Genomic DNA, 26,246 nt, shown 5'->3' with positions numbered 1-26,246 from the left:
ACCCTATATCAGTTTTTCCCAACCAGTGTGCCAAAGATTCGAAAAACAAATCAAATGTGAAGCTACCAGAAATCCAGTATCCTCCAATGTTATCATATTCTAGAACTGCAACCTACCTGGAGTGGCCAGAAGTACAAGATGTTAAGTGATCAGAGATATGACCAAGGTAAACAAGGCTGAAACCTAACCAACACTGAAGACATAAGTTGAAACATTAAAGGGGTACTCCCCTTAAATCAACTGGTGCTAGAAAGTTAAACAGATTTGTAAATTACTTCTATTAAAAATCTTAATCCTTCCAGTACTTATCAGTTGCTGTATACTACAGGGGAAGTTGTGTAGTTATTTTCTGTCTGACCACTGTGCTCTCTGCTGACACCTCTGGTTGTCACAGGAACTGTCCGAAGCATTAAAGGTATGCTATGGGATTTGCTCCTACTCTGGACAGTTCCTGAGACAGACAAAGTTGTCAGCAGAGAGCACTCTGGTCAGACAGAAAAGAACAACTCAACTTCCGCAGCTGATACCTACTAGAAGTATTGAAATTGATTATAATGATTCTAATGGTTGATCAATACATTAATACTTATATGCCATTGCTAATGCTACAGAAAGATACGTGTTACCCTTAACCTATATATCAGCTTGTTATTTGCTTGTAATTAAGATGAAGAGCTTGGGAAGAGGCCAGAAGATGCAAGATAAAGAAGAAGTTGGAAGTTAGAGACAAAACATCTGAAGATATATTGACTGTGCTGAAGGACGGCTACATCCGGAATTTTCTAGAATTAGGGAAATGGCAACATAAGTGACCTATGGTTAAAAAACAAATGAATGCTTAAAATGCTAATATATAGACGCAATACTCAACCAATCAAAATATAACATGATGATTTTGACTCGATGACTAACCTCCCCTTTTTGTCAACTGTAAAAAACTATGTACTTCCATATAATAAACAGAACTCCTTGGGACAGCTCCTTCACCAGTATGCTGAGAAGGAGATATATACCAACATTTTGTCTGGTGTTTATTTCTTGTGTCGACACTCAGCAGTATACAGCGGCAGTCACTCACATTTTAAGGCCGAACCAGCAGCCAACCTTAACAGAAGGATTAAGATTTTTTTAAAGAAGTAATTTACAAATCTGTTTAACTTTCTGGAGCCAGTTGATACAAAATAAAAAAATAAAAAACTTTTTCCTGCAATACCCCATTAAAGCAAAATTAAAGAAAAATGTAGTTGTTTAAAAAAAAAAGATATTCCATTTTAATATATTTTTTCTGTAACATGCCAGGTGTTAAACGGATATTCCGGGTTTATACATCTTATCCCCCATGATCTCAGTGCAGCCCCTGGCACAGAATGCTGGGCGCTGCCTCCGAGATGGGGAGGTGATGTCACGGCCACACCCCCTCCATTCATGTCTATGGGAGGGAGCATTGCGATGATCGCGGGGGTTCCCCAGTGGCGGGACCCCTGCAATCATACATCTTATCCCCTATACTATAAACAGAGTAATGGACTCAACATTTTTTCCCACGAAACTGTAGTGTCTAGAAATATCTTATACATGGTGTAGGTACTCTACATGACTCAACTATGAAGGAGCACAAAGTATTCCAGCACTGTCATTGGATTTTGTTGTTAAAGTGATCACAGTGCCTAAAAAAAGACATAAAGTAAACTTCTGCAGGTCAGTATAATTATGGAGAGATTACATTTACATAGCTATTTTATGTTTACTACTTTAGGTTTACTACTTAGTAAAAACCCTTTTTTATAATGATCATGTGTCCCTATATTCAGAAAGCTGCAGTTTTTTTTCCAATGAATTGAGTTGTTTTTTGCAGAACAAGATGACATTTATATTGGTACCATATTGGGGTACATGTGACGTTTAAATATTTTTTGTTTAATTTTCGGGGGGATGGTGTGGACAAAAAATGTCAAATACATTTATTTCTGTATTAATTTTTTTATGGCATTCTCCTTGTGGTATAAATGACTCATGATTTTTATTCCGTAAGTCGGTACTGTTAGGTTCACCGCAGTCGACTGGCACTCGGGAGGAAGTAGATCTGCTGGACCACAGGTCATAGATCCGCTGGACCTGTGTGGCAGGTAACGCGGGCCTTGCCAGGGAGCTGAGTCTAAGGTGCCGCTGGTTTTCACCAGAGCACGACGCAAAGCGGGATGGTCTTGCTGCGGCAGGCGGCACCCAGGTCGCTACCCCTGGCACGACTCGTCCACACAGGCGGCTGAGGTGATGCGAGGTACTGAAGGGAAGAGGCAGGACATTGTCTGGATAGCAGGAGGTCAGGGCAGGCGGCACAGGAGCGTAAATAGGAATGTAGCAAAAGGTCAGTAGGCAAGCGGCAAGGTACACGGTAAGATCACGCAATACAAGGTCTGGTAGATGGCAAGGAAACACAGTATAATGCTTTCACTAAGGCACTGGTGCAAAAGATCCGGCAGAGGAATGTGGGAGGTGCTGAAACTTATAAGTGTGTTAGGTGCAAACCATAATTACGGGCGCACTGGCCCTTTAAATCTAAGAGCTCTGGCGTGTGCGCCCTAGGAGGCGGGGGCACTCGTGCCAAAGCTGAGAGGAGGAAGCAGAGGACTGAGGCGATGCAAATCCCAGCCCGCCAGCTGGGGAAGGAAGAAGAACAATTTGTATCCTTTTTTTTTGTTTACTACTTTTTTTTTTAACCATTACATTTTATTGAAGTTTTTTCAAGATATAACAAAGTTCCAAAAGTGAAATAAAACATACAATAAAATGAACAAAGTTCCAGGCAGAACGACTTGCGTTAAAGGCAGCATTAATATGTGCAGAGATACATACATGAATGTAAGGTATGGCAGAATACTATCAGATTATTAAGCCATCACCTCATCAGTAGCTCCCTAGTGACTCGACAGCTACTTCCAACTGGATTCACGCGTATACGAGGATAGAGATATTCCACTCGTTGTCCTTGAAAATAGGTAGAAGTGCTCCAGCTATGCCACAGCCAGCTGACTTTAGGATAAAAAGTTCCTTTGTTCACAGCTATAATCTTTTCATAATTGCAAGCCATGTTGATCAAAGAAATAGTTTCAGTGTCAGGAGGGGGAGCTAACGCTTTCCAATGGCAAGTCACCACTAATTTAGCTATGACTAGAATTTTACATAAAAGAGGTCTAAATTCTGCAGGGAAATCCTGCACCCCTATCAATAAGAGGGCCAATTTAGGTGTCAAGTCCGACATGGGGGAATAGATGGAGCGCAGGACATCCCCAATTGCTGACAAGTAGGCTGACAACTTAGGGCAGAACCACAGCACATGTAAAATAGAACCCCTTTGGTTACAATGGGGGAGATTTATCAAAACCTGTGCAGAGGCAAAGTTGCCCATAGCAACGAATCAGCTTGCTTTCAATTTTCACAGGCCTTGTTAATAATGTAAGAAGCGAACTGATTGGTTGCTATGGGCAACTGGACAACTTTGATGCTGCACAGGTTTTGATAAATCTCCCCCATAATGTCTCCAACACATAGGCAAAGAATTTGGATACGTGGCTTGAAGTCTAGTAGGCGGATAGTACAAACACAGTCTGGTTTTAATTGCAGCTTCCACATGAGAGATGCTGCAAAGAGTCTTAAATAGCCACTTAGAAGCCGGTGTCCACTCTAGGGCCGTAATTTCTACTGCTAGTTCCCTCGCCCACCCAGTGAAAGGGGGTTTAGTGTACGGTAATGGATCCAAATCCAGCAATTGATAAATGGCTTTCAAACCTTTAACGTTTAGACAAAACAAGCATAATAAAACATGGGAGAAATACCATTCCTCCATGCCCATAGAGCCAATAAAGTGCCAGATTTGTAAATATTAGTAAAAATCAGAATTGTGAATGCCATACCGCTCATACAAATGTGTGCATATGTACTCCCTCAAACAATTGTGAAACAGTAGTAATACCCCTGTCAGCCCAGGCTTGTAGCTGAAAATTAGGAATACCCTGAGACAGTATGTGAATCGGTATATTTGAAGGGAATGTTCATTGAGCATGGGAATTATTCCGGTGAAACGAGGACCAGCATGAGAGACCCGATATGGGTTATAGGGACATATTGTGAGGAAGTTGCAAACTCCATATGGGAAGAAACAGTAAAGTCCTAGGATTGGAGACTCCACCTAAGGAACTCTCAATGTGTACCCAGGGCATAGTGGGACTCTCCATCCAGAAAGCTTTCAATAGGGTGATCAATGTAGCCGTATGGTATCTACATAAATCTGGAAATTCCAAGCCCCCTTTCATTTTGTCCCTCATCAGTAGAGATTGTGAGATCCTTGGTTTCTTGATACCCCACAAATATTTCAAATGTATGGAGTAGGCTCTTTCAAAGAAACAAGACGGTAAGCTTAATGGTAATGTGCGGTATAGGTAGAGCAATTTTGGCAACACCAACATTTTGAAGACTGCAATTCTACCTAGCCAGGAGACCTCATAATGTTCCAATCTATCTAACTCTATCTGCAGTGTCTGTAAAAAGGGGGCATAATTATATTTGTATAGCATATTGAAGGACCTAGTTAATTTTACCCCTAGATATGTGATTGTATCTTTCTGCCAATCTAGTTTGAAGGTACTGGACAGTCGGTCACACATCGCCAAGGGAAGGTGAATGGGAAGGACTTGGGATTTGGACACGTTTAATTTATAATATTCCCCAAACTTGTTTAGCAAGTCCAAAGTCCTCGGCAGGGAGTGCTCAGAGGTAGACAATGTGATGATAACATCATCAGCATACAATGAAACAATATGTTCCCGATCACCCACTTGTGTACCCGTGATGTAGGGATCTAGTCTCAAAGCCTGAGCCAGATGCTCCATTCATAGTACAAATATCAGTGGGGAGAGTGAGCTCCCCTGCAGAGTCCCGTTAGGTCCAATTAATGCGATCAAACGCCTTTTCGACGTCGAGGAACAAGAATAAGGACAGTAATCCTCTTTTCACCACAATATGTCAAAGATTAAAAACTCGTCTAGTGTTTACATAGGCCTGCCTCTTTTATACAAAACCCACTTGATCTACTGCAACTAATCGGGGAAGGATGGGAGACAATCTAAGTGCAAGTAATTTAGCATATATCTTAAGGTCTACATTGAGTAGCGAGATTAGTCTAAAATTACTGGGAACATTTTCTTTGGGGAGGGAACCTGCAGTAAATGCATCCAGTAGGGAAGCATGTAAATGTGGAGCAAGAATAGGCATGAATTGTTTATAGTAAGAAGTGGATAGGCCATTCGGGCCAGACTCATTGCCTGTAGGGAGAGAAGCTATTATTTTACGTATTTCCTCTAAGGTAATGGGTGAATACAAAGCTGTTAGCTGGGCCTCAGATAAGGTAGGGAGATTTAGATCATGTGGAATCTCAGCTATAGTTTGTTCAGTAGGTTTAGGGACTTGGCTATCAGAAGCTAAGTTATAGAGGGATGTGTAATACTTCTAGCTTATCATCTAGACCTTCACCCCTAAGATACGGAAAACGGGCTGTAATGCGCTTGTCTTTCAAGCGTGCAGCTATTAATTTCCCTGCCCTGTTCCCCGCCCTGTTATCGGCATAAAACATCGACTTAGTCTTCACCAAAGATTTTGCGTATTGAGATATAAGAGTCTCTCTAATTTTTGAACGGCTGGCCATCAATTCTGTGGCCAACTGAGGGGAGGGATGCGTTCTATTTTGCAATTTTAAAGGACGTTGTTTTTGTAAGAGGCCATTAAGAATTTCAGTCTGCTTTTTCTTGTGTACATGTCCCAGTTTTATAAAAGTATCCCTAATGTAGGCTTTGTGTTCATTACAAATGGTAGTGGACGTAACCTCAGAGGTCGCATTAGTAAGAAAGTAAGAAACCAGATCTCTCTCTATCTCACAGCCATTTTGAGTGTGATGCATCAAAAACATGTTACAGCGCCATAAATATGTCGGAGGCATAGAGTAAATTTCATGCAATTCTCATAAAATCGGTGAATGGTCCAACCACGTGGCATCTAAGATTGAGGTAGACTTCAAAAGGTTCAAAAGAGAATGACTAGTTACAAATAAATCTGTACGGGAATAGGTATTGTGCGTTGTGGAGTAAAACGTATAGTCACGTTCGGACGTGTGTAAAACCCTCAATGCATCAAAAAGTTCCTCCCTATGGAGTAGATCTTAAAGAGATACTGGCTTATGTCTACTAGTGGAAGAGGAATCCACATAGGGATCCAATACATCAATAAAATCTCCACATAGGAGAACATTACCTTGAGAGCGAGTGTGCAGGGGAAGCTGGGCTATTGGCACGCACCTGTGATTACGTCACGCCGTTATCCTCCTCCCAGGTCAGCGTGAAGGAGCTCCGGGTCACTCCATCCTCCAGTGTCGGGAGAGAATTGCTGCGAGCCCTCCAAGTGAAGGAGTCATCCTCCTGAGGTGAGCGCTGCCCTCCACTAGAACTGTGCTGTTGTGGCGCTTGTTGCAGTGTAGCATGGGAGCTGCAGAGCTACGCGGCCATCTCAGTCAGCTGCCCCGCCAAGCACCTTCTGTTTAATACTCTTATTAGGAAGAGTTGACTTTTTTGGTGGTACCATTTTTGGATATGTGTGGCAGATATATTACTATTTATTTAGATTTTTTAGGAAATGGATTTGAAAATTTTGACATATTTTTGGCATTTGTTTAAAACATGTTTTATGTTTTTTTCCATGCAGGTTAAATAATGGGATTGTGTTATGGTTTAGGACATTACTTGTTATTTATAAATATTTTTTTTACAATAAAATGGAATATATAAATGGGAATTGTATTTTTTTTATTTAATATAAATAATGTACATTTTATTATTATATTCTAGGGGACTAGACTATGCCATCTGTTGATCACAGGTATAATACAGTGCACTACAAATCTGTAGTGGTGTGTGTTACGCCTGTCAGTGTTACACTGGTAGTACCAAACTCTCTACGGGAGTGCCAGATTTCTGTACTTAGCTGTGTCTACCTTGGTGGTGTGTCAACCTTGCCCAGGGCACAGGGAGATAATGGCACTGTTCTGAAGATTTCAGGGGGTTCCAGCAGCCATACCCACCACAATTAGACACTTATCCCCTATCCTTTGGATAGGGGATAAGTTGTGAAACGCTGGAGTACCGCATTCATTACCAGGATCAAAGTACAGCAGTCTAAGCAGTAGAAACAGGAGTCCAGCTGTATTTAACATCTGTATCTGCTGCGGATAGTTCCATCATCTGGACATACAATGGGGCAAAAAAGTATTTGGTCAGCCATCAATTGTGCAAGTTCTCCCACTTAAAAAGATGAGAGAAGCCTGTAATTTTCATCATAGGTATACCTCAACTATGAGAGACATAATGAGAAAAAAATCCATAAAATCACATTTTCTGATTTTTAAAGAATTTATTTGTAAATTATGGTGGAAAATAAGTATTTGGTCACCTACAAACAAGCAAGATTTCTGGCTCTCACAGACCTGTAACTTCATCTTTAAGAGTCTCCTCTGTCCTCCACTCATTACCTGTTTTCATGGCACCTGGTTGAACTTGTTATCAGTATAAAAGACACCTGTCCACAACCTCAGTCACACTCCAAACTCCACTGTGGCCAAGACCAAAGAGCTGTCGAAGGACACCAGAAACAAAATTGTAGACCTGCACCAGGCTGGGAAGACTGAATCTGCAATAGGCAAGCAGCTTGGTGTTGTCAAAAGTACCTTCGGACAGTACCTTCATATCTCGCTTCTGACAGTACCTCTAGCGTTAAGCAGCTTGGTGTAAAGAAATCAACTGTGGGAGCAATTATTAGAAAATAAGACTACTGATAATCTACCTCGATCTGGGGCTCCATGCAAGATCTCACCCCGTTGTGTCAGATTCATCACATGAATGGTGAGCAAAAATCCCAGAACCACACGGGGGCCTAGTGAATGACCTGCGGAGAGCTGGGACCAAAGTAACAATGGCTACCATCAATAACACACTATGCCGCCAGGGACTCAAATCATGCAGTGCCAGACGTGTCCCCCTGCTTAACCCAGTACATGTCGGGGCCCATCTGAAGTTTCCTAGAGAGCATTTGGATGATCCAGAAGAGGATTGGGAGAATGTGATATGCTCAGATGAAAACAAAGTAGAACTTTTTGGTAAGAACTCAACTCGTTGTATTTGGAGGAGAAAGAATGCTTTTCCAAAGAATACCCTATGTAATGTGAAGCATGAGGGTGGAAACATCATGCTGTCGTGCTGTTTCTCTGTTAAGGGACCAGGACGACTGATCCATGTAAAGGAAAGAATGAATGAGGCTATGTATCGTGAGATTTTGAGTGAAAACCTCCTTCCGTCAGCAAGGGCATTGAAGATGAAACGTGGCTGGGTCTTTCAGTATGACAATGATCCCAAACACACTGCCTGGGCAATGAAGGAGTGGCTTCGTAACAAACATTTCAAGGTCCTGGAATGGCCTAGCCAGTCTCCAGATCTCAACCCCATAGAAAACCTTTGGAGAGAGTTGAAAGTCCATGTTGCCCAGCAACAGTCCTAAAACATCACTGCTTTAGAGGAGATTTGCATGGAGGAATGGGCCAAAATACCAGCAACAGTGTGTGAAAACCTTGTGAAGACTTGCAGAAAATGTTTGACCTCTGTCATTGCCAAAAAAGGGTATATAACAAAGTATTGAGATTAACTTTTGTTATTGAACAAATACTAATTTTCCACCATAATTTGCAGATAAATTCTTTAAAAATCAGGCAATGTGATTTTATGGATTTTTTTTTCTCTTTATGTCTCTCATAGTTGAGGTATACCTATGATGAAACTGGAAGAACTTGCACAATTGGTGGCTGACTAAATACTTTTTTGCCCCACTGTAACTGTTTGTCCATTTGTGGAACTGGGTAGTACAGTTACACAAAATTTAGGAGGCGATATCCTTAATTTCTTTATGCCCGGAGGCATAATAATACTCCTATGATTTCAGTCAGTAGGGGCCTTGATTCTTTCCTGCTTCATGGTGGGTAGGTCAGCATGCACTTTCTGTAGCCACACTTCGAGTAGAGTCAGAGCTTTTTTCTTGAGATAGCAGGGGTCCCAGATGTTGGACCCCTGTGATCAGACACTTATCTCCTATCCTGTGGATGGAAGATAAATTTTAGGGTCTGGAATACTACTTTTAGACGGGCCAATGGGAGCAAGATAACAAAACACAAACCCAATAATCGGTACTGGTTTAATGAACCTTCATATAGCTCATTTGTCAGGGCTGCACAAACGATTTCTGGATTGTTTGTACATCCCTTTGACCTCAAAATTCTTGGCCACATATGGGACATCACTGTGACTACTGATTGACTGAGTGGCAATATGACACACTGGCCCTCAAAGTCACTCTAAGCTCAAGTGTCATGATGTAGCTCAGGAAGAGGATCACAAACGGGGAGTTGAATAGCACACCAAATGCACCGCAGGAGAGTTGGAGGTGAGTACATACAGTATATACAGTAATATGGGCATTGCTCTGAAAAATAAAACTCCCACCAGATAACGCCTTTAATTATGACAAGTTATTCAGGTCCCGCAGAAGCAAAAGCAGCCCCAGACCATCACACAACCTCCACAATGTTTGACTGTTTGAATAATGTTTTTATTGTGGAATGTGGTGTTATATTTACACAACATAATTAACACGTTAAGGATTAAAGACTGAATTTGTTATCCATAATGATAGATCTAGATTAGGAATTGCCCTCATCAAATGGTAAATGGGGGAGCCAGGAGGGAATTTGGTGTGACGGTTGCCCGTCGTCTCATGTAGAGAGGACCAGCAACTCAAACCGGCCAATGTAAGGGGAGAAGCAGTCAATTGCGGGGTTATGCTCCAAGAGGATAGGTACAATAGGGATTTGCTATTTAAGGGTGAACAAAGGCGTGTCTCTAGTTGTGCCCAAGGTGGAAGTGTATCCGAAGTTTGGAAGGTCAGTAGTTGATAAATTAATGTTGCTCTATGATACCTGCTTAAATCCGGGAGGCCAATGCCCCCTCTACCTCTGTGTCTGTTCATTAATGCTAAGGAAACTCTGCACCGACCATCTCTCCAGACGTAGGCAGACATAAGTTTGGAGGCTAGGAGAAAAAATGAAGCTGAGAGGGATATTGGTAGTGCCTCATAAAGATACAATAACTTCGGGAGAACCTGCCCAACCAGGATATCTCGTTTTTGCCTAAGGTGGTTAGATCATTTGACATCCGTTGTAGAAACGGTGCATAGTTGCAATCATATAGCTTGGCAAACGTAGTGGGGATATTGACCCCTAGGTAGGTTATGTGGTCAGATCTCCATTCCAGGCTAAATTTAGCCTTGAGGGATTTGACAAGGTCGCTAGTCAGCAGAATAGGCAAAGCCTGGGACTTGGAGGAATTCAGTTTATAATATGATATTTTATAAGAAAGGGACTCCTCCAGGGACTACCCCGGATCTTCCATGGAGAGAATAATTAATGATTAAATGGGAAGTTTGACCAACTGTTATGCGTTTAATTCTCGGATTTCCCCTGAACGCCAAGGCCAGTGGTTCAATGCAGAGAACAAATATTAAAGGAGAAAGGGGGCAGCCCTGGCGAGTCTCGTTCGTTATAGAGAATTTGTAAGATAAGTTTCCATTAGTGAATACACCGGCATTAGGGGCAGAATATAGAGCTTGAATGGCCTTCAATATTGGTCCCCAGAAACCCATAGCCTGGACCACCAAGAAGGCGAACCGCCAATGAATACAGTCAAACGCCTTCTCAGCGTCCAAGGAGAGGAAAATAGAGGGTGTCTTGTTTCTCTCCGCGTACTGTAAAAGGTTCAATACCCTTCTCGTATTTTCGTATAATTGACGACCTCGTACGAAATCCACTTGATCGTGGAAAAGTAACTGGGGCAAAAGTGTCGCTAGGCGGTTCGCTATGATGGATGCATACAGCTTTATATATATGTTTAACGAGATAGGCCTGAAATTTCCAGGCCTATCCGCTGGTTTGCCAGGGTTTGGAGAGGTTAACTATTAACACCTCTTGATTTTCCCCTGGCATTGTACCTGAAGTGACCGCTTTGTTAAAGAAGGCTATTGTCACGATGCCGGCTGGCAGGTAGTGGATCCTCTGTGCCAGAGAGGGATTGGCGTGGATCGTGCTAGTGGACCGGTTCTAAGCCACTACTGGTTTTCACCAGAGCCCGCCGCAAAGCGGGATGGTCTTGCTGCGGCGGTAGTGACCAGGTCGTATCCACTAGCAACGGCTCACCTCTCTGGCTGCTGAAGATAGGCGCGGTACAAGGGAGTAGGCAAAAGCAAGGTCGGACGTAGCAGAAGGTCGGGGCAGGCAGCAAGGATCGTAGTCAGGGGCAACGGCAGAAGGTCTGGAAACACAGGCAAGGAACACACAAGGAACGCTTTCACTGGCACTAAGGCAACAAGATCCGGCAAGGGAGTGCAGGGGAAGTGAGGTGATATAGGGAAGTGCACAGGTGAACACACTAATTGGAACCACTGCGCCAATCAGCGGCGCAGTGGCCCTTTAAATCGCAGAGACCCGGCGCGCGCGCGCCCTAGGGAGCGGGGCCGCGCGCGCCGGGACAGAACAGACGGAGAGCGAGTCAGGTAGGGGAGCCGGGGTGCGCATCGCGAGCGGGCGCTACCCGCATCGCGAATCGCACCCCGGCTGTCAGCGGAATCGCAGCGCCCCGGGTCAGAGGACGTGACCGGAGCGCTGCCGCGGGGAGAGTGAAGCGAGCGCTCCGGGGAGGAGCGGGGACCCGGAGCGCTCGGCGTAACAGTACCCCCCCCCTTGGGTCTCCCCCTCTTCTTAGAGCCTGAGAACCTGAGGAGCAGACTTTTGTCTAGGATGTTGTCCTCAGGTTCCCAGGATCTCTCTTCAGGACCACAACCCTCCCAGTCCACTAAAAAAAAATTTTTCCCTCTGACCTTTTTGGCAGCTAAAATTTCTTTGACCGAGAAGATGTCCGAGGAGCCGGAAACAGGAGTGGGAGGAACAGATTTGGGAGAAAAACGGTTGAGGATGAGTGGTTTGAGAAGAGAGACGTGAAAGGCATTAGGGATACGAAGAGAGGGAGGAAGAAGAAGTTTATAAGAGACAGGATTAATTTGACACAAAATTTTGAAAGGACCAAGATAGCGTGGTCCCAACTTGTAGCTAGGGACACGGAAGCGGACATATTTAGCGGAGAGCCATACCTTGTCTCCAGGGGAAAAAACGGGGGGAGCTCTTCTTTTCTTATCCGCGAACTTCTTCATGCGTGAAGAAGCCTGTAAGAGAGAATTTTGGGTCTCTCTCCATATGATGGAAAGGTCACGAGAAATTTCATCCACAGCGGGCAGACCAGAGGGCAAGGGAGTAGGGAGGGGGGGAAGAGGGTGACGGCCGTACACCACGAAAAATGGGGATTTGGAGGAAGACTCAGAGACCCTGAAGTTATACGAGAATTCGGCCCATGGGAGGAGATCTGCCCAGTCATCTTGGCGGGAGGAAACAAAATGTCGCAAATAATCACCCAAGATCTGGTTAATCCTTTCTACTTGTCCATTGGACTGGGGATGATATGCAGAAGAAAAATTTAATTTAATCTTGAGTTGTTTACAGAGAGCCCTCCAGAATTTAGACACGAATTGGACGCCTCTATCCGAGACAATCTGCGTAGGCAACCCGTGAAGACGAAAAATGTGTACAAAAAATTGTTTAGCCAACTGAGGCGCAGAAGGAAGACCAGGAAGAGGGATGAAATGTGCCATTTTGGAGAATCGATCAACGACCACCCAAATAACAGTGTTGCCACGGGAAGGGGGTAAATCAGTAATAAAATCCATACCAATCAGAGACCAAGGCTGTTCGGGGACAGGCAGAGGATGAAGAAAACCAGCGGGCTTCTGGCGAGGAGTCTTATCCCGGGCACAGATAGTGCAGGCTCGCACAAAGTCCACAACATCCGTCTCCAGAGTCGGCCACCAATAGAAGCGGGAGATGAGTTGCACAGATTTCTTGATACCCGCATGACCTGCGAGATGGGAGGAGTGACCCCATTTGAGGATTCCGAGGCGTTGGCGAGGAGAAACAAAGGTCTTTCCTGGAGGAGTCTGCCTGATGGAGGCAGGAGAAGTGGAGATCAGGCAGTCAGGTGGAATGATGTGTTGCGGAGAGAGTTCAACTTCTGAGGCATCCGAGGAACGAGAGAGAGCATCGGCCCTAATGTTCTTATCGGCAGGACGAAAGTGAATCTCAAAATTAAATCGGGCAAAGAACAGAGACCACCGGGCCTGGCGAGGATTCAGCCGTTGGGCAGACTGGAGGTAGGAGAGGTTCTTGTGGTCGGTGTAGATAATAACAGGAGAACTTGATCCCTCCAGCAGATGCCTCCATTCCTCAAGTGCTAATTTAATGGCTAGAAGCTCTCGATCCCCGATGGAGTAGTTCCTCTCCGCTGGAGAGAAGGTCCTAGAGAAAAAACCACAAGTGACAGCATGCCCGGAAGAATTTTTTTGTAGAAGAACAGCTCCAGCTCCCACTGAGGAGGCATCAACCTCCAATAGGAAGGGTTTGGAAGGGTCAGGTCTGGAGAGGACGGGAGCCGAAGAAAAGGCAGACTTGAGTCGTTTAAAGGCGTCTTCTGCTTGAGGAGGCCAGGACTTGGGATCAGCATTTTTTTTGGTTAAAGCCACGATAGGAGCCACAATGGTAGAAAAATGTGGAATAAATTGCCTGTAATAATTGGCGAACCCCAAAAAGCGTTGGATAGCACGGAGTCCGGAGGGGCGTGGCCAATCTAAGACGGCAGAGAGTTTGTCTGGATCCATCTGTAGTCCCTGGCCAGAGACCAAATATCCTAGAAAAGGAAGAGATTGGCATTCAAACAGACATTTCTCAATTTTGGCATAGAGTTGGTTGTCACGAAGTCTCTGAAGAACCATACGGACATGCTGGCGGTGTTCTTCTAGATTGGCAGAAAAAATTAGGATATCGTCCAGATATACAACAACACAGGAGTATAACAGATCACGAAAAATTTCATTGACAAAGTCTTGGAAGACGGCAGGGGCGTTGCACAGTCCAAAGGGCATGACCAGATACTCAAAGTGTCCATCTCTGGTGTTAAATGCCGTTTTCCACTCGTCCCCCTCTCTGATGCGGATGAGGTTATAGGCGCCTCTTAAGTCCAATTTAGTGAAGATGTGGGCACCTTGGAGGCGATCAAAGAGTTCAGAGATGAGGGGTAAGGGGTAGCGGTTCTTAACCGTGATTTTATTAAGACCGCGGTAGTCAATGCAAGGACGTAGGGAGCCATCTTTTTTGGACACAAAGAAAAATCCGGCTCCGGCAGGAGAGGAGGATTTACGGATAAAGCCCTTTTTTAGATTCTCCTGGACGTATTCGGACATGGCAAGAGTCTCTGGGGCAGAGAGAGGATAAATTCTGCCCCGGGGTGGAGTAGTGCCCGGGAGGAGGTCGATAGGGCAATCATAAGGCCTGTGAGGAGGTAGAGTCTCAGCTTGTTTTTTGCAGAAAACATCCGCGAAGTCCATATAGGCCTTAGGGAGACCGGTTACTGGAGGAACCACAGAGTTACGGCAAGGGTTACTGGGAACCGGTTTTAGACAGTTCTTGGAACAAGAGGACCCCCAACTCTTGATCTCCCCAGTGGACCAATCCAGGGTAGGGGAATGAAGTTGAAGCCAGGGAAGTCCAAGGAGAATTTCCGAGGTGCAATTGGGGAGGACCAAAAGTTCAATCCTCTCATGATGAGATCCGATGCTCATAAGAAGGGGCTCCGTGCGGAAACGTATGGTACAGTCCAATCTTTCATTATTTACACAATTGATGTAGAGGGGTCTGGCGAGACTGGTCACCGGGATGTTGAACCTTTTGACGAGAGAGGCCAAAATAAAATTTCCTGCAGATCCAGAGTCCAAGAAGGCCACTGTAGGGAAGGAGAAGGCAGAGGCAGACATCCGCACAGGCACAGTAAGACGTGGAGAAGCAGAGTAGACATCAAGGACTGTCTCACCTTTGTGCGGAGTCAGCGTACGTCTTTCCAGGCGGGGAGGACGGATAGGACAATCTCTCAGGAAGTGTTCGGTACTAGCACAGTACAGGCAGAGGTTCTCCATACGGCGTCGTGTCCTCTCTTGAGGTGTCAGGCGAGACCGGTCGACCTGCATAGCCTCCACGGCGGAAGGCACAGGAACAGATTGCAGGGGACCAGAGGAGAGAGGAGCCGAGGAGAAGAAACGCCTCGTGCGAACAGAGTCCATATCTTGGCGGAGTTCCTGACGCCTTTCGGAAAAACGCATGTCAATGCGAGTGGCTAGGTGAATAAGTTCATGTAGATTAGCAGGAATTTCTCGTGCGGCCAGAACATCTTTAATGTTGCTGGATAGGCCTTTTTTGAAGGTCGCGCAGAGGGCCTCATTATTCCAGGACAATTCTGAAGCAAGAGTACGGAATTGTACGGCATACTCGCCAACGGAAGAATTACCCTGGACCAGGTTCAACAGGGCAGTCTCAGCAGAAGAGGCTCGGGCAGGTTCCTCAAAGACACTTCGGATTTCCGAGAAGAAGGAGTGTACAGAGGCAGTGACGGGGTCATTGCGGTCCCAGAGCGGTGTGGCCCATGACAGGGCTTTTCCGGACAGAAGGCTGACTACGAAAGCCACCTTAGACCTTTCAGTGGGAAACAGGTCCGACATCATCTCCAGATGCAGGGAACATTGGGAAAGAAAGCCACGGCAAAACTTAGAGTCCCCATCAAATTTATCCGGCAAGGATAAGCGTATCCCAGGAGCGGCCACTCGCTGCGGAGGAGGTGCAGGAGCTGGCGGAGGAGATGACTGCTGAAGCTGTGGTAGTAACTGTTGTAGCATAACGGTCAGTTGAGACAGCTGTTGGCCTTGTTGCGCTATCTGTTGTGACTGCTGGGCGACCACCGTGGTGAGGTCAGCGACAACTGGCAGAGGAACTTCAGCGGGATCCATGGCCGGATCTACTGTCACGATGCCGGCTGGCAGGTAGTGGATCCTCTGTGCCAGAGAGGGATTGGCGTGGATCGTGCTAGTGGACCGGTTCTAAGCCACTACTGGTTTTCACCAGAGCCCGCCGCAAAGCGGGATGGTCTTGCTGCGGCGGTAGTGACCAGGTCGTATCCACTAGCAACGGCTCACCTCTCTGGCTGCTGAAGATAGGCGCGGTACAAGGGAGTAGGCAAAAGCAAGGTCGGACGTAGCAGAAGGTCGGGGCAGGCAGCAAGGATCGTAGTCAGGGGCAACGGCAGAAGGTCTGGAAACACAGGCAAGGAACACACAAGGAACGCTTTCACTGGCACTAAGGCAACAAGATCCGGCAAGGGAGTGCAGGGGAAGTGAGGTGATATAGGGAAGTGCACAGGTGAACACACTAATTGGAACCACTGCGCCAATCAGCGGCGCAGTGGCCCTTTAAATCGCAGAGACCCGGCGCGCGCGCGCCCTAGGGAGCGGGGCCGCGCGCGCCGGGACAGAACAGACGGAGAGCGAGTCAGGTAGGGGAGCCGGGGTGCGCATCGCGAGCGGGCGCTACCCGCATCGCGAATCGCACCCCGGCTGTCAGCGGAATCGCAGCGCCCCGGGTCAGAGGACGTGACCGGAGCGCTGCCGCGGGGAGAGTGAAGCGAGCGCTCCGGGGAGGAGCGGGGACCCGGAGCGCTCGGCGTAACAGCTATAGTGCACTGTGACAGTAATGGAGCAAATGTCTTATAATAACACGAGGAGAGACCGTCAGGTCCTGGGGACTTGCCGTTGGGGAGAGATTTGGTAACCAAGGTCCATTCCTCAACTAAAATGGGTGAGTTAAGGGATGTAAGTTGGGAATCAGTAATATGTGGAATATGTAAGTGTGCTAAAAAGGAGGAAATGTCTTCCTGTGTAGGTTGGTATGTGTCAGCATCATAAGCTAAGTTGTAGAGGTTGGAATAATAGTCCCTAAAACTATTTGCAATTGATTGAGGTGGGGTCCCAAAGGAAGGGTATCTTAGATTTGGTGTGTTTGGATTTTAGTCTAGCTGCTAAAAACTTGCCAGATTTGTTGTCAAAAGTGTGGTATTGTGATTTTAACCTGCCCAGCTTCTTAGCGTACTGATAGTGCATACTTTTTGGGCAAGCAGAGTACTAGGGGAGCATTTGTTCAGCTCCTCCACCTATCCTTGGTCATGCAATAGCGCGGTTAAACGCTTGGATCTCTCTTTTTTGAGGATGTAGCCAAATTGAATGAAGGAACCCCTAATTACGGCCTTAAATGGCATTCCATATTGTGGTTGCAGACACTTCATAAATAACGTTAGAGAGATAGGACTGCAGTTTAAGCTTTATAAATTGTGTGTCGTAGCAGGAAGTCATTGCTGCACCACAGGTACATAGGCGGAGAGATATCCTTCTTGTTCAGTTCCAGCAGTATATGTGAGTGGTCCGACCATTTTTTGGGGGTTATGGCGGAGGAGCTGACCGAATCCAGCAATGCTCTATTCACTAGGAACAGGTCAATCCTGGAGTAACTGTTTGAAGCAGCTGAATTGTAAGTAAAGTTGCGCTCATTAGCATGTAAGATACGCCATGCATCATATAGAGATTCTTGGGCTAATATTGGTCCAGTTGTTGAGGAGGAACGATCAAAGTCGGCATCAGGGACCGCATTGAAGTCTCCTGCTAAAAGCACGGAGCCCTGCTGGTGTTTATGCGCGATTCTAATGACCTTCCTTAAGAAGCGGACCTGTCGTCTGTTAGGGGCGTATATTGACATAATAGTATACTGGACATTATTAATCAAGCAAGTTAACAATACAAAATATCCTTGCGGATCTATCACAGAGGTGAGTAATTGAAAAGCAACTGTATTTTTGATAGCTATGCAAGTGCCCCTGGATTTACACGTATAGTGTGACTGAAAAATTTAGGAAAATTAGGATGTTTCAACCAAAATCTGTCAGTGGACAGCAAATGCGTCTATTGCAGACATAGAATGTCGCGGGAGGTTAGTTTAGCCTCCGACCACACATAAGAACTCTTTTGCGGTGCATTGAGGCTGTTTGCATTTAAAGATAATACCTTAAGTACCATGGATATACAAGCATAGCATATGAATGAGTCTCTTATATGTATTCCAGCAGTAGCAAAGGATTCCGGTTGCAAGTAGATCAGAGAGGGACGCCGCAGACGTCTGAGAAAGAAAAAACGGGGGGAGGGAGGGAGGAGGGAAAATCAACAAACATAAAAGAAAAACAGTACTCCTAGGAACCGTTGGAGCAAAAAGTTCTGGAAAACATGATGCACAAGAGCCATCATTTCATTTTCTTTGGGGGAACAGGTCACACAGTTAAGCAGAGCTGCTAATGCAGAAGGTCTGGAACAAGTCCATTAGTCTTCAGTGGTAGCCTCCAGTAGTTCCTCCGGCCTTCTTCCATTCTGGCTGCGGTTTAGCAGGAGGGGATCTTGATCTGGGTTCTGGTACGTCCACTGAAATGCCCCATGAACGTAGCAATTTCACCCCTTCAGTCACAGTCCTGATTATGAAGGACGTGGCATCCCTTTGAATAATGAGGCGCGTTGGTTACCCCCATTTGTAGAGCACCTTTTTGCTTCTGAAAGTTGCTGTGATAGGACCTAATTGACGTCTGAGCTGTAAGGTAGCTGCGGATAGGTCCGTGTATAGGGATACCATATTAAAGCAATCTGGAAGGAAATGCTGAGCAGACTCTTGATTTAGCCATCACCGCTTCCTTGATGTGGAAAAAATGCACTCTGGCGAGGAAATCTCTTGGTATGTCGGTTGGTAATCTGTTGGTATGTCATATAAGTGCTTCGGTTGAGGTACTCTATGAGCTCTGTCGAGCAGGAGATCATGCGGTGTAGCATCAGGCAGCAGGCATCCCATAAGCTCACCCAGATAAGTGAGCAAATCCTTGGCAGCAATATTTTCTGGAACGCCCCGAAATTGAATGTTGTTTCTCCTTGAGCGGTCCTCAAGGTCCGAAACCTTCGCCTTTAAATCATAGAATTCCAACTCCATATCGTTATGTGCGTCAATCAAATTATTATGCGATGCTGCAAATTTAGCAATTTTTTCCTCTGCATGTTCTACCCTAGATTCCACTTCAGTTAGTGCAGAGCGGAGGGGCTGGATAGACTGAGCGATATGTGAGGTTATGGAGGAATTCAACAGTAGTAACATACGCTTTAAGGACAGTTCAGTGAGAGTGAACTCAGCTGCAGGGAGCGATCCAAATAAATCAGACGAAAGAGAAAAGGTTTCATCCAAGTCAGGGAAAGGGTTGCCATCTTCCTCACCTCCGGAGACATCTAGTCTCTGATGCTGCTTCAGCGGGCTAGTAGAGGCTGGAGAGTTCGGGGCTGAGGTGCGGGCACCATGTTGGAGATGAGAGGTGTTCGCGAGTCGAGGGCTGTCTCGCTGAGCAATGCCCAATGCCTCCGTTAGTTGCCCCGAGCACAGTGATCGGGGCAGAGAGGAGCTGCGCCAGGGTTCTAGCTGTTTGTGGCGCTTAGTGGCTCCGGTTGCGGCTAATGGGGATAAGCGCGCGTTCGGTGAGGAAGGAGCCGCGCCATCTTGGAAACAGAGTCTGCCTGGGGGAGCTTAGAAATCAGTAAGTTTCTTGGGCTTATTGCCCACTCTACCTTTCCTTCTCGTGGACATAATGTGGAGGAAGGTATCGGAGGTCAGATGTAGTACTGTGCGTGTCAGTCTTGAGGCTCAGGTCGCTGATGATATCGCTTGTAGCCGGAGCTCCGAGATCATTCAGCCGCCCCATTCATTTTTATCTTATCCACTAATATATAACACTATTTTGGCCTTAAGGACACAGCGCTTTTTTTTTTTTTTTTTATTTGCATTTTCGTTTATTTCTCCTTGCTTTTTAAGAACCATAACATTTGATTCTTATTTTTGCCAAAATGTATGGCAAATAAAAGATATTATTTGTGGAAGGAAATTCATAAGCAAACCGCAATTTTGGGAGGCGGAGAGTTACTCTATCAAATCAATCTCATGATACTTTTAAAGAACCCCCAAAAAAAAATACAAGAAAAAATTATATTTAATAGTTATGCACGTGAGGATACCAATTAAGTTTATTATTTTTATGTTATGGGAGGTAAAATGGGGGGAAAAAAGGTGATTTTATTTTTATTTATTTTTTACTTTTTACTTTACACTTTTTAAGTTCCCATATAGGACTTTTATATGCAATCACCAGATTGCATTCACTTTACAATTCTATACCTATGGCATAGCATTAAACAATGTGATCGGTGCTACACTGACACAGCCTGACTGAACCAGGCTGCATCAGTGAATCAGGGATCTGGTGGCCAGGGGCATCCCCATTTAGCTCATAGGTCAGATGAGCCCCCTGAGAAGGTCAGGATGTATGATTTAATCTTTTAGATGCCGTGATCAGCATTGATCATAACATCTAAAGGGTTAATTGCAGGGACGGGCGGTGGCTACTGACAGTAGCCGACATTTACTGGTATGAAGCAAGTGCATTTCCTGCACTCGCTCGAGGGCGTACATGTACGCACTGGTGTGCTTAGTCCCGGATAACAAGTGCGTGTCAGTACACCCGATGTTCTTAAAAGGTTAAACAGTACAGTCACTTTGTTGCCAATCGGCAAGTCTTGATAATAAAAAGAAATAATTAAAATAAATCAATATTGTGAAAATAATGATAAACTGCACTCCTCTGGCTTGTCTCTTAACATACTAACTTTCTAAATGACATCAGTAAATAGCGCATGTATTAGACATAAAGCGAAATGCCAAAGGAAACCACAATTCAGCACATTCAGTTATGAGTGTACTTACCTGGCATGTTAAATCTTTCATCACTTTGAAGAGTTGAAGTTTTTCATTTTAAATATTTACACTGACTGGTCCAGGTGCAGGTAGTGCAGACTGTTCATTGTTGATTTAAATTACTCCCTAAAAAAGGAATAAATAAAACCAGTGATTCTTTTTGCATGTGTCACAATTCAAGACAAAAATTGGGTAGGGTAAGAATTTCTAATGTTTCACTGTACTAGTCAGAGCTTGAAATGAGGTAATCTGGCAATTATGTCTCAAATGTTTTTAAAGATATTTAGAAAATATTTACTAAGGACAACCTTATGAGCCAATTCAGAAAAAGTAAAATTCCATTCTTATTTGGGGGCTTAAAGGGGAATGGGTCATCACAAAAAATATGTTTTTGGTGCTGTTTCACAGGAATAGCAGAAAAGTGAAGGAGAAAATTCAAAATCTTCCTTTTTTACACTTGCATTTTCTTGTAGACCCAATTTTTGAATTTTTACAAGGGGTAAAAGGAGAGAAATCCCCCTAAAATTTGTAACCCAATTTCTCTCAGGTAAGTAAACACCTCATATGTGTATGTAAAGTGTTCGGCGGGCGCAGTAGAGGGCTCAGAAGGGAAGGAGCGACAATGGGATTTTGGAGAGTGAGTTTTTCTGAAAGGGTTTTTGGGGGGCATGTCCCATTTAGGAAGCCCCTATGGTGCCAGAACAGTGGACCCCCCACATTTGACCCCATTTTGGAAACTACACCCCTCATGGAATTTAATAAGGGGTACAGTGAGCATTTATACCCCACTGGCGTTTGACAGATCTTTGAAACAGTGGACTGTGCAAATGAAAAATTTTATTTTTCATTTTCACAGACCACTGTTCCAAAAATCTGTCATACACCAGTGGGGTGTAAATGCTCACTGTACCCCTTATTAAATTCCATGAGGGGTGTAGTTTCCAAAATGGGGTCACATATCAATAATTGCCGTATTTATCGGCGTATAACACGCACTTTTTAGGCTAAAATTTTTAGCCTAAAGTCTGTGTGCGTGTTATACGCCGATACACCCCCAGGAAAGGCAGGGGGAGAGAGGCCGTCGCTGCCCGCTTCTCTCCCCCTGCCTTTCCTGGGGTCTAGAGCGCTGCTGTCGGCCCTTTTCACCCCCTGGTTATCGGCACCGCTGCCCGTTCTGTCCCCCTGACTATCGGTGCCGGCGCCGATTGCCAGGGAGAGAGAAGCGGCGTCATTGCTATGCGCTGAACGGCGCGGTGCATGACGTCAGAGCGCCGCGCCGTGCATAGCAACGACGCTGGGGACGCACGACGGAGGCCTGGAGCAGCGTGGACCGGACTCAGGTAATTATGCCACCGGGGATGGGGGGAGGCAACGGGGCAGCGGCGCCGGCAATGGGTGCCGCTGCCCCTTCTCTCCCCCTGGCTGTCGGCACCGCTTCTCTCCCCCTGGCTATCGGCGCCGGCACCGATAGTCAGGGGGACAGAACGGGCAGCGGCGCCGATAGCCAGGGGGTGAAAAGGGCCGACAGCAGCGCTCTAGACCCCAGGAAAGGCAGGGGGAGAGAAGCGGGCAGCGACGGCCTCTCTCCCCCTGCCTTTCCTGGGGGTATATCGGGGTATACACGCGCACACATGCACCCTCATTTTTTCATGGATATTTGGGTAAAAAACTTTTTTTTACCCAAATATCCTTGGTAAAATGAGGGTGCGTGTTATAGGCCGGTGCGTGGTATACCCCGATAAATACGGTATTGTTTTGCGTTTATGTCAGAACTGCTGTAACAATCAGCCACCCCTGTGCAAATCACCTCAAATGTACATGGTGCACTCTCCCTTCTGAGCTTTGTTGTGCGCCCCCAGAGCACTTTGCGCCCACATATGGGGTATCTCCGTACTTGGGAGAAATTGCATTACTAATTTAGAGCGTCTTTTTTCCCTTTTACCTCTTGTGAAAATGAAAAGTATGCGGCAACACCAGCATGTCAGTGTAAAAAATTTAATTTTTATACACTAACATGTTGGTGTAGACCCCAACTTCACCTTTTCATAGGTGTTAAAGAAGAAAAAGCCCCCCAAAATTTGTAAGGCAATTTCTCCCGAGTACGGAGATACCCCATATGTGACCCTAAACTGTTGCCTTGAAATACGACAGGGCTCCAAAGTGAGAGAGCACCATGCACATTTGAGGCCTAAATTGGGGATTTGCTTAGGGGTGGACATAGGGGTATTCTATGCCAGTCATTCCCAAACAGGGTGCCTCCAGCTGTATCAAAACTCCCAGCATGCCTGGACAGTCAACGGCTGTCCTGCTATACTGGCAGTTGTTGTTTTGCAACAGCTGGAGGCTCTTTTTTGGAAACAGTAGCGTACCAGACGTTTTTCATTTTTATTGGGGAGGGGATGGGGGCTGTGTAGGGGTATGTGTATATGTAGTGTTTTTTACTTTTTATTTTAGGTTAGTGTAAGTGTAGTGTAGTGTTTTTAGGGTACAGTCACACGGGGCAGAGGTTCACAGCAAGTTTGCCGCGGGGAGATTGAGCTGCAGCGCAAAATTTGTGCCATCTCAAACTTGCAGCACTCACTGTAAACCTCCGCCCATGTGAGTGTACCCTGTACATTCAAATTGGGGGGGCAAACATTCAGCTGTTGCAAAACTACAACTGCGAGCATGCCCTTTGGCTGTCCGTGCATGCTGGGAGTTGTAGTTTTGCAACAGCTGGAGGCACACTGGTTGGGAAACACGGAGTTAGATAACAAACTGGTGTTTCGCAACCAGTGTGCCTTCAGCTGTTGCAAAAACTACAAATCTCAGCATGCAGTTACAGCAGAAGGGCATGCTGGGACTTGTAGTTATGCAACAGCTAGAGGCATACTGCTACAACTCCCAGCATGCCCTTTGGCTGTCCGTGCATGCTGGGGGTTGTAGTTATCTAATAGTTGAAGGCACACTGGTTGCAAAACACTTGAAAGTTTATTACTTAACTTAGTGTTTCCAAACCAGTGTGCCTCCAGCTGTTGCAAAACTACAACTCCCAGCATGCATGGTCTGTCAGTGCATGCTGGGAGTTATAGTTTTATAACAATTGCAACAGCTGGAGGCACTGAGGTAGGAAATGGACAATGTTTCCCAACTAGTGTGCCTCCAGTTGTTGCAAAACTACAACTCCCAGCATGCCCAGACTACGCAGGCATGCTGGAAATTGTAGTTCGGCAATATCTGAAGGATCAGTCCACAGTTTGGAGACCACTGTATAATGGTCTCCAATCTGTGCTCTTCCAGATGTTACAGAGCTACAACTCCCAGCATGCCTGGACAGACTGAGCATGCTGAGATTTGTAGTTTTGAAACATCTGGAAGAGCACAGATTGGAGACCTTTATACAGTGGGTCTCCAAACTGTGGCCCTCCAGATGTTGCAAAACTACAACTCCCAGCATGCACAGAAAGCCAAAGGCTGTCTGGGCATGCTGGGAGTTGCAGTTTTGAAACTCCCAGAGGCAGCGGTGAGATTGCTTTACGGCGATCTCCCTGCTGCCAATGAAGATGCCGCCCTGCTGCTGGAAACTTATCGCCGGGATGCACCGCCTGGAGGACGCTGCTCGCGCCGGGACCGCTCGGGACACCGCATGGCCGGGTAAGTGACGCCGAGGGATGGGTAAGGGTCACTTAGCAGAGCGGTGTGTGTCCCGATCCCCGTGATCGGGACTCACACACCACGCTGCTAAGTATTCTCATAGCGAAACGCTGCTATCAGCTAGTCAGATTTGACTAGCTGATAGTAGCGATCGCTGGGGGGGGGGGGGGGGGTGATGAAACCCCCCGTGGTCGCTTGGTAAGATGGCTGGCTATCAGTGATAGCCACCATCTTACCGGGCGCTGCGGGATGCCGCGAGTAGCGGCAAAAATGTTCATGACGTACGTATTAGGCAGCACTGGTTTTATTTCACAGCCAAAAAAGTTTTTTGTTTTTTTTATTTGAACAACTATCACACCAAATGTGATTTGCACTAGTGTGACAATGAGCAAAAAAGGTTGCGGAGTTCCCCTTTTAAGCAGAGGTCCCCAACCTGGGTGCCTCCAGCAGTTGCAAGGCACACAGACTGAACTTATAGCCCTTTTAATACTGTAGTTAGTTGCTTGAAGGAAATTAAGTTTTACACCGGAGTACCCCTTTTAACCAGCGGTTCCCTCCCAACCAGGGTGCCTCCAGCTGTTGCAAGACACACGGACTGAACTTATAGCCCTTTTAATATTGTAGTTAGTTGCTTGAAGGAACTTAAAGGGGTATTTCAGGCAAAAACTTTTTTTTATATATAAACTGACTCCGGAAAGTTGTAAATTACTTCTATTAAAAAATCTTAATTCTTCCAATAGTTATTAGCTTCTGAAGTCTAACTGCTCAATGATGATGTCACGTCCCGGGAGCTGTGCTTGATGGGAGAATATCCCCATAGGAGCTGCACAGCTCCTGGGACGTGAGTATTCAGAAAGCAGTTAGACAGAAAACAGCAACTCAACTTCAGAAGCTAATAACTATCGGAAGGATTAAAATTTTTTAATAGAGGTGATTTACAAATCGTTTTACCCCTTTAAGTTTTACACTGGAGTACCCCTTTTAACCAGTGGTTCCCTCCAAACCAGGGTGCCTCCAGCTGTTGCAAGACACACGGACTGATATTTGAGCCCTAAAAAGGGCGTTTTTGGGTGCTGTCCTTAAAGCAGATGTTAGACTAGTGCTTTAGGAGTAAACTGGACCTTGAATACACCACCTAGCAGCAACCTAGTTATCGCTTTCCCTATTACAGCAGGAGCAGCTTCTCTGTCCCTCCACTTTCTAAGCCTGCAGCATGCCGAATGAAGGTAAAATGGCGTCTGTGCAGGAGGTAGAAGGATCTGGAAGGGAGGGACTGCTGCTGATTGGCTGTAATGTGTCTGCTGACTCTGACTCACAGGGTCAAAGTTTACCGCAATGTTAAAGTATAGGGGGCGAATCGAACTTCACATATGTTCGCCCGGCGATGCGAACATGCTAAGTTCGCCGGGAACTGTTCGCCGGCGAACAATTCGCGACATCTCTAGTAGTGGAACAGGGATTCATGGAGTTGGCGGCAGTAGAAGTCAATCAGTGCGGACTGTTGGTGGGAGAATCAGCTACTCGGCAGTGTGGCAGTTTTTCATCAAGCATCCGAAGGATGTTAACCTGGCCACATGCAAGATGTGTCAGCAGAAGGTGAAGAGTGGCCAGGGTCCCAATGTTGGCACAACAGCCCTGCGTCAACATATGCAGCGTCACCATAAAGCAGCCTGGGAGA

The sequence above is a fragment of the Hyla sarda genome, chromosome 1 (genome assembly GCF_029499605.1).
Source record: "Hyla sarda isolate aHylSar1 chromosome 1, aHylSar1.hap1, whole genome shotgun sequence".
Lineage (NCBI taxonomy): Eukaryota > Metazoa > Chordata > Amphibia > Anura > Hylidae > Hyla > Hyla sarda.
This window is presented reverse-complemented; position numbering follows the sequence as displayed.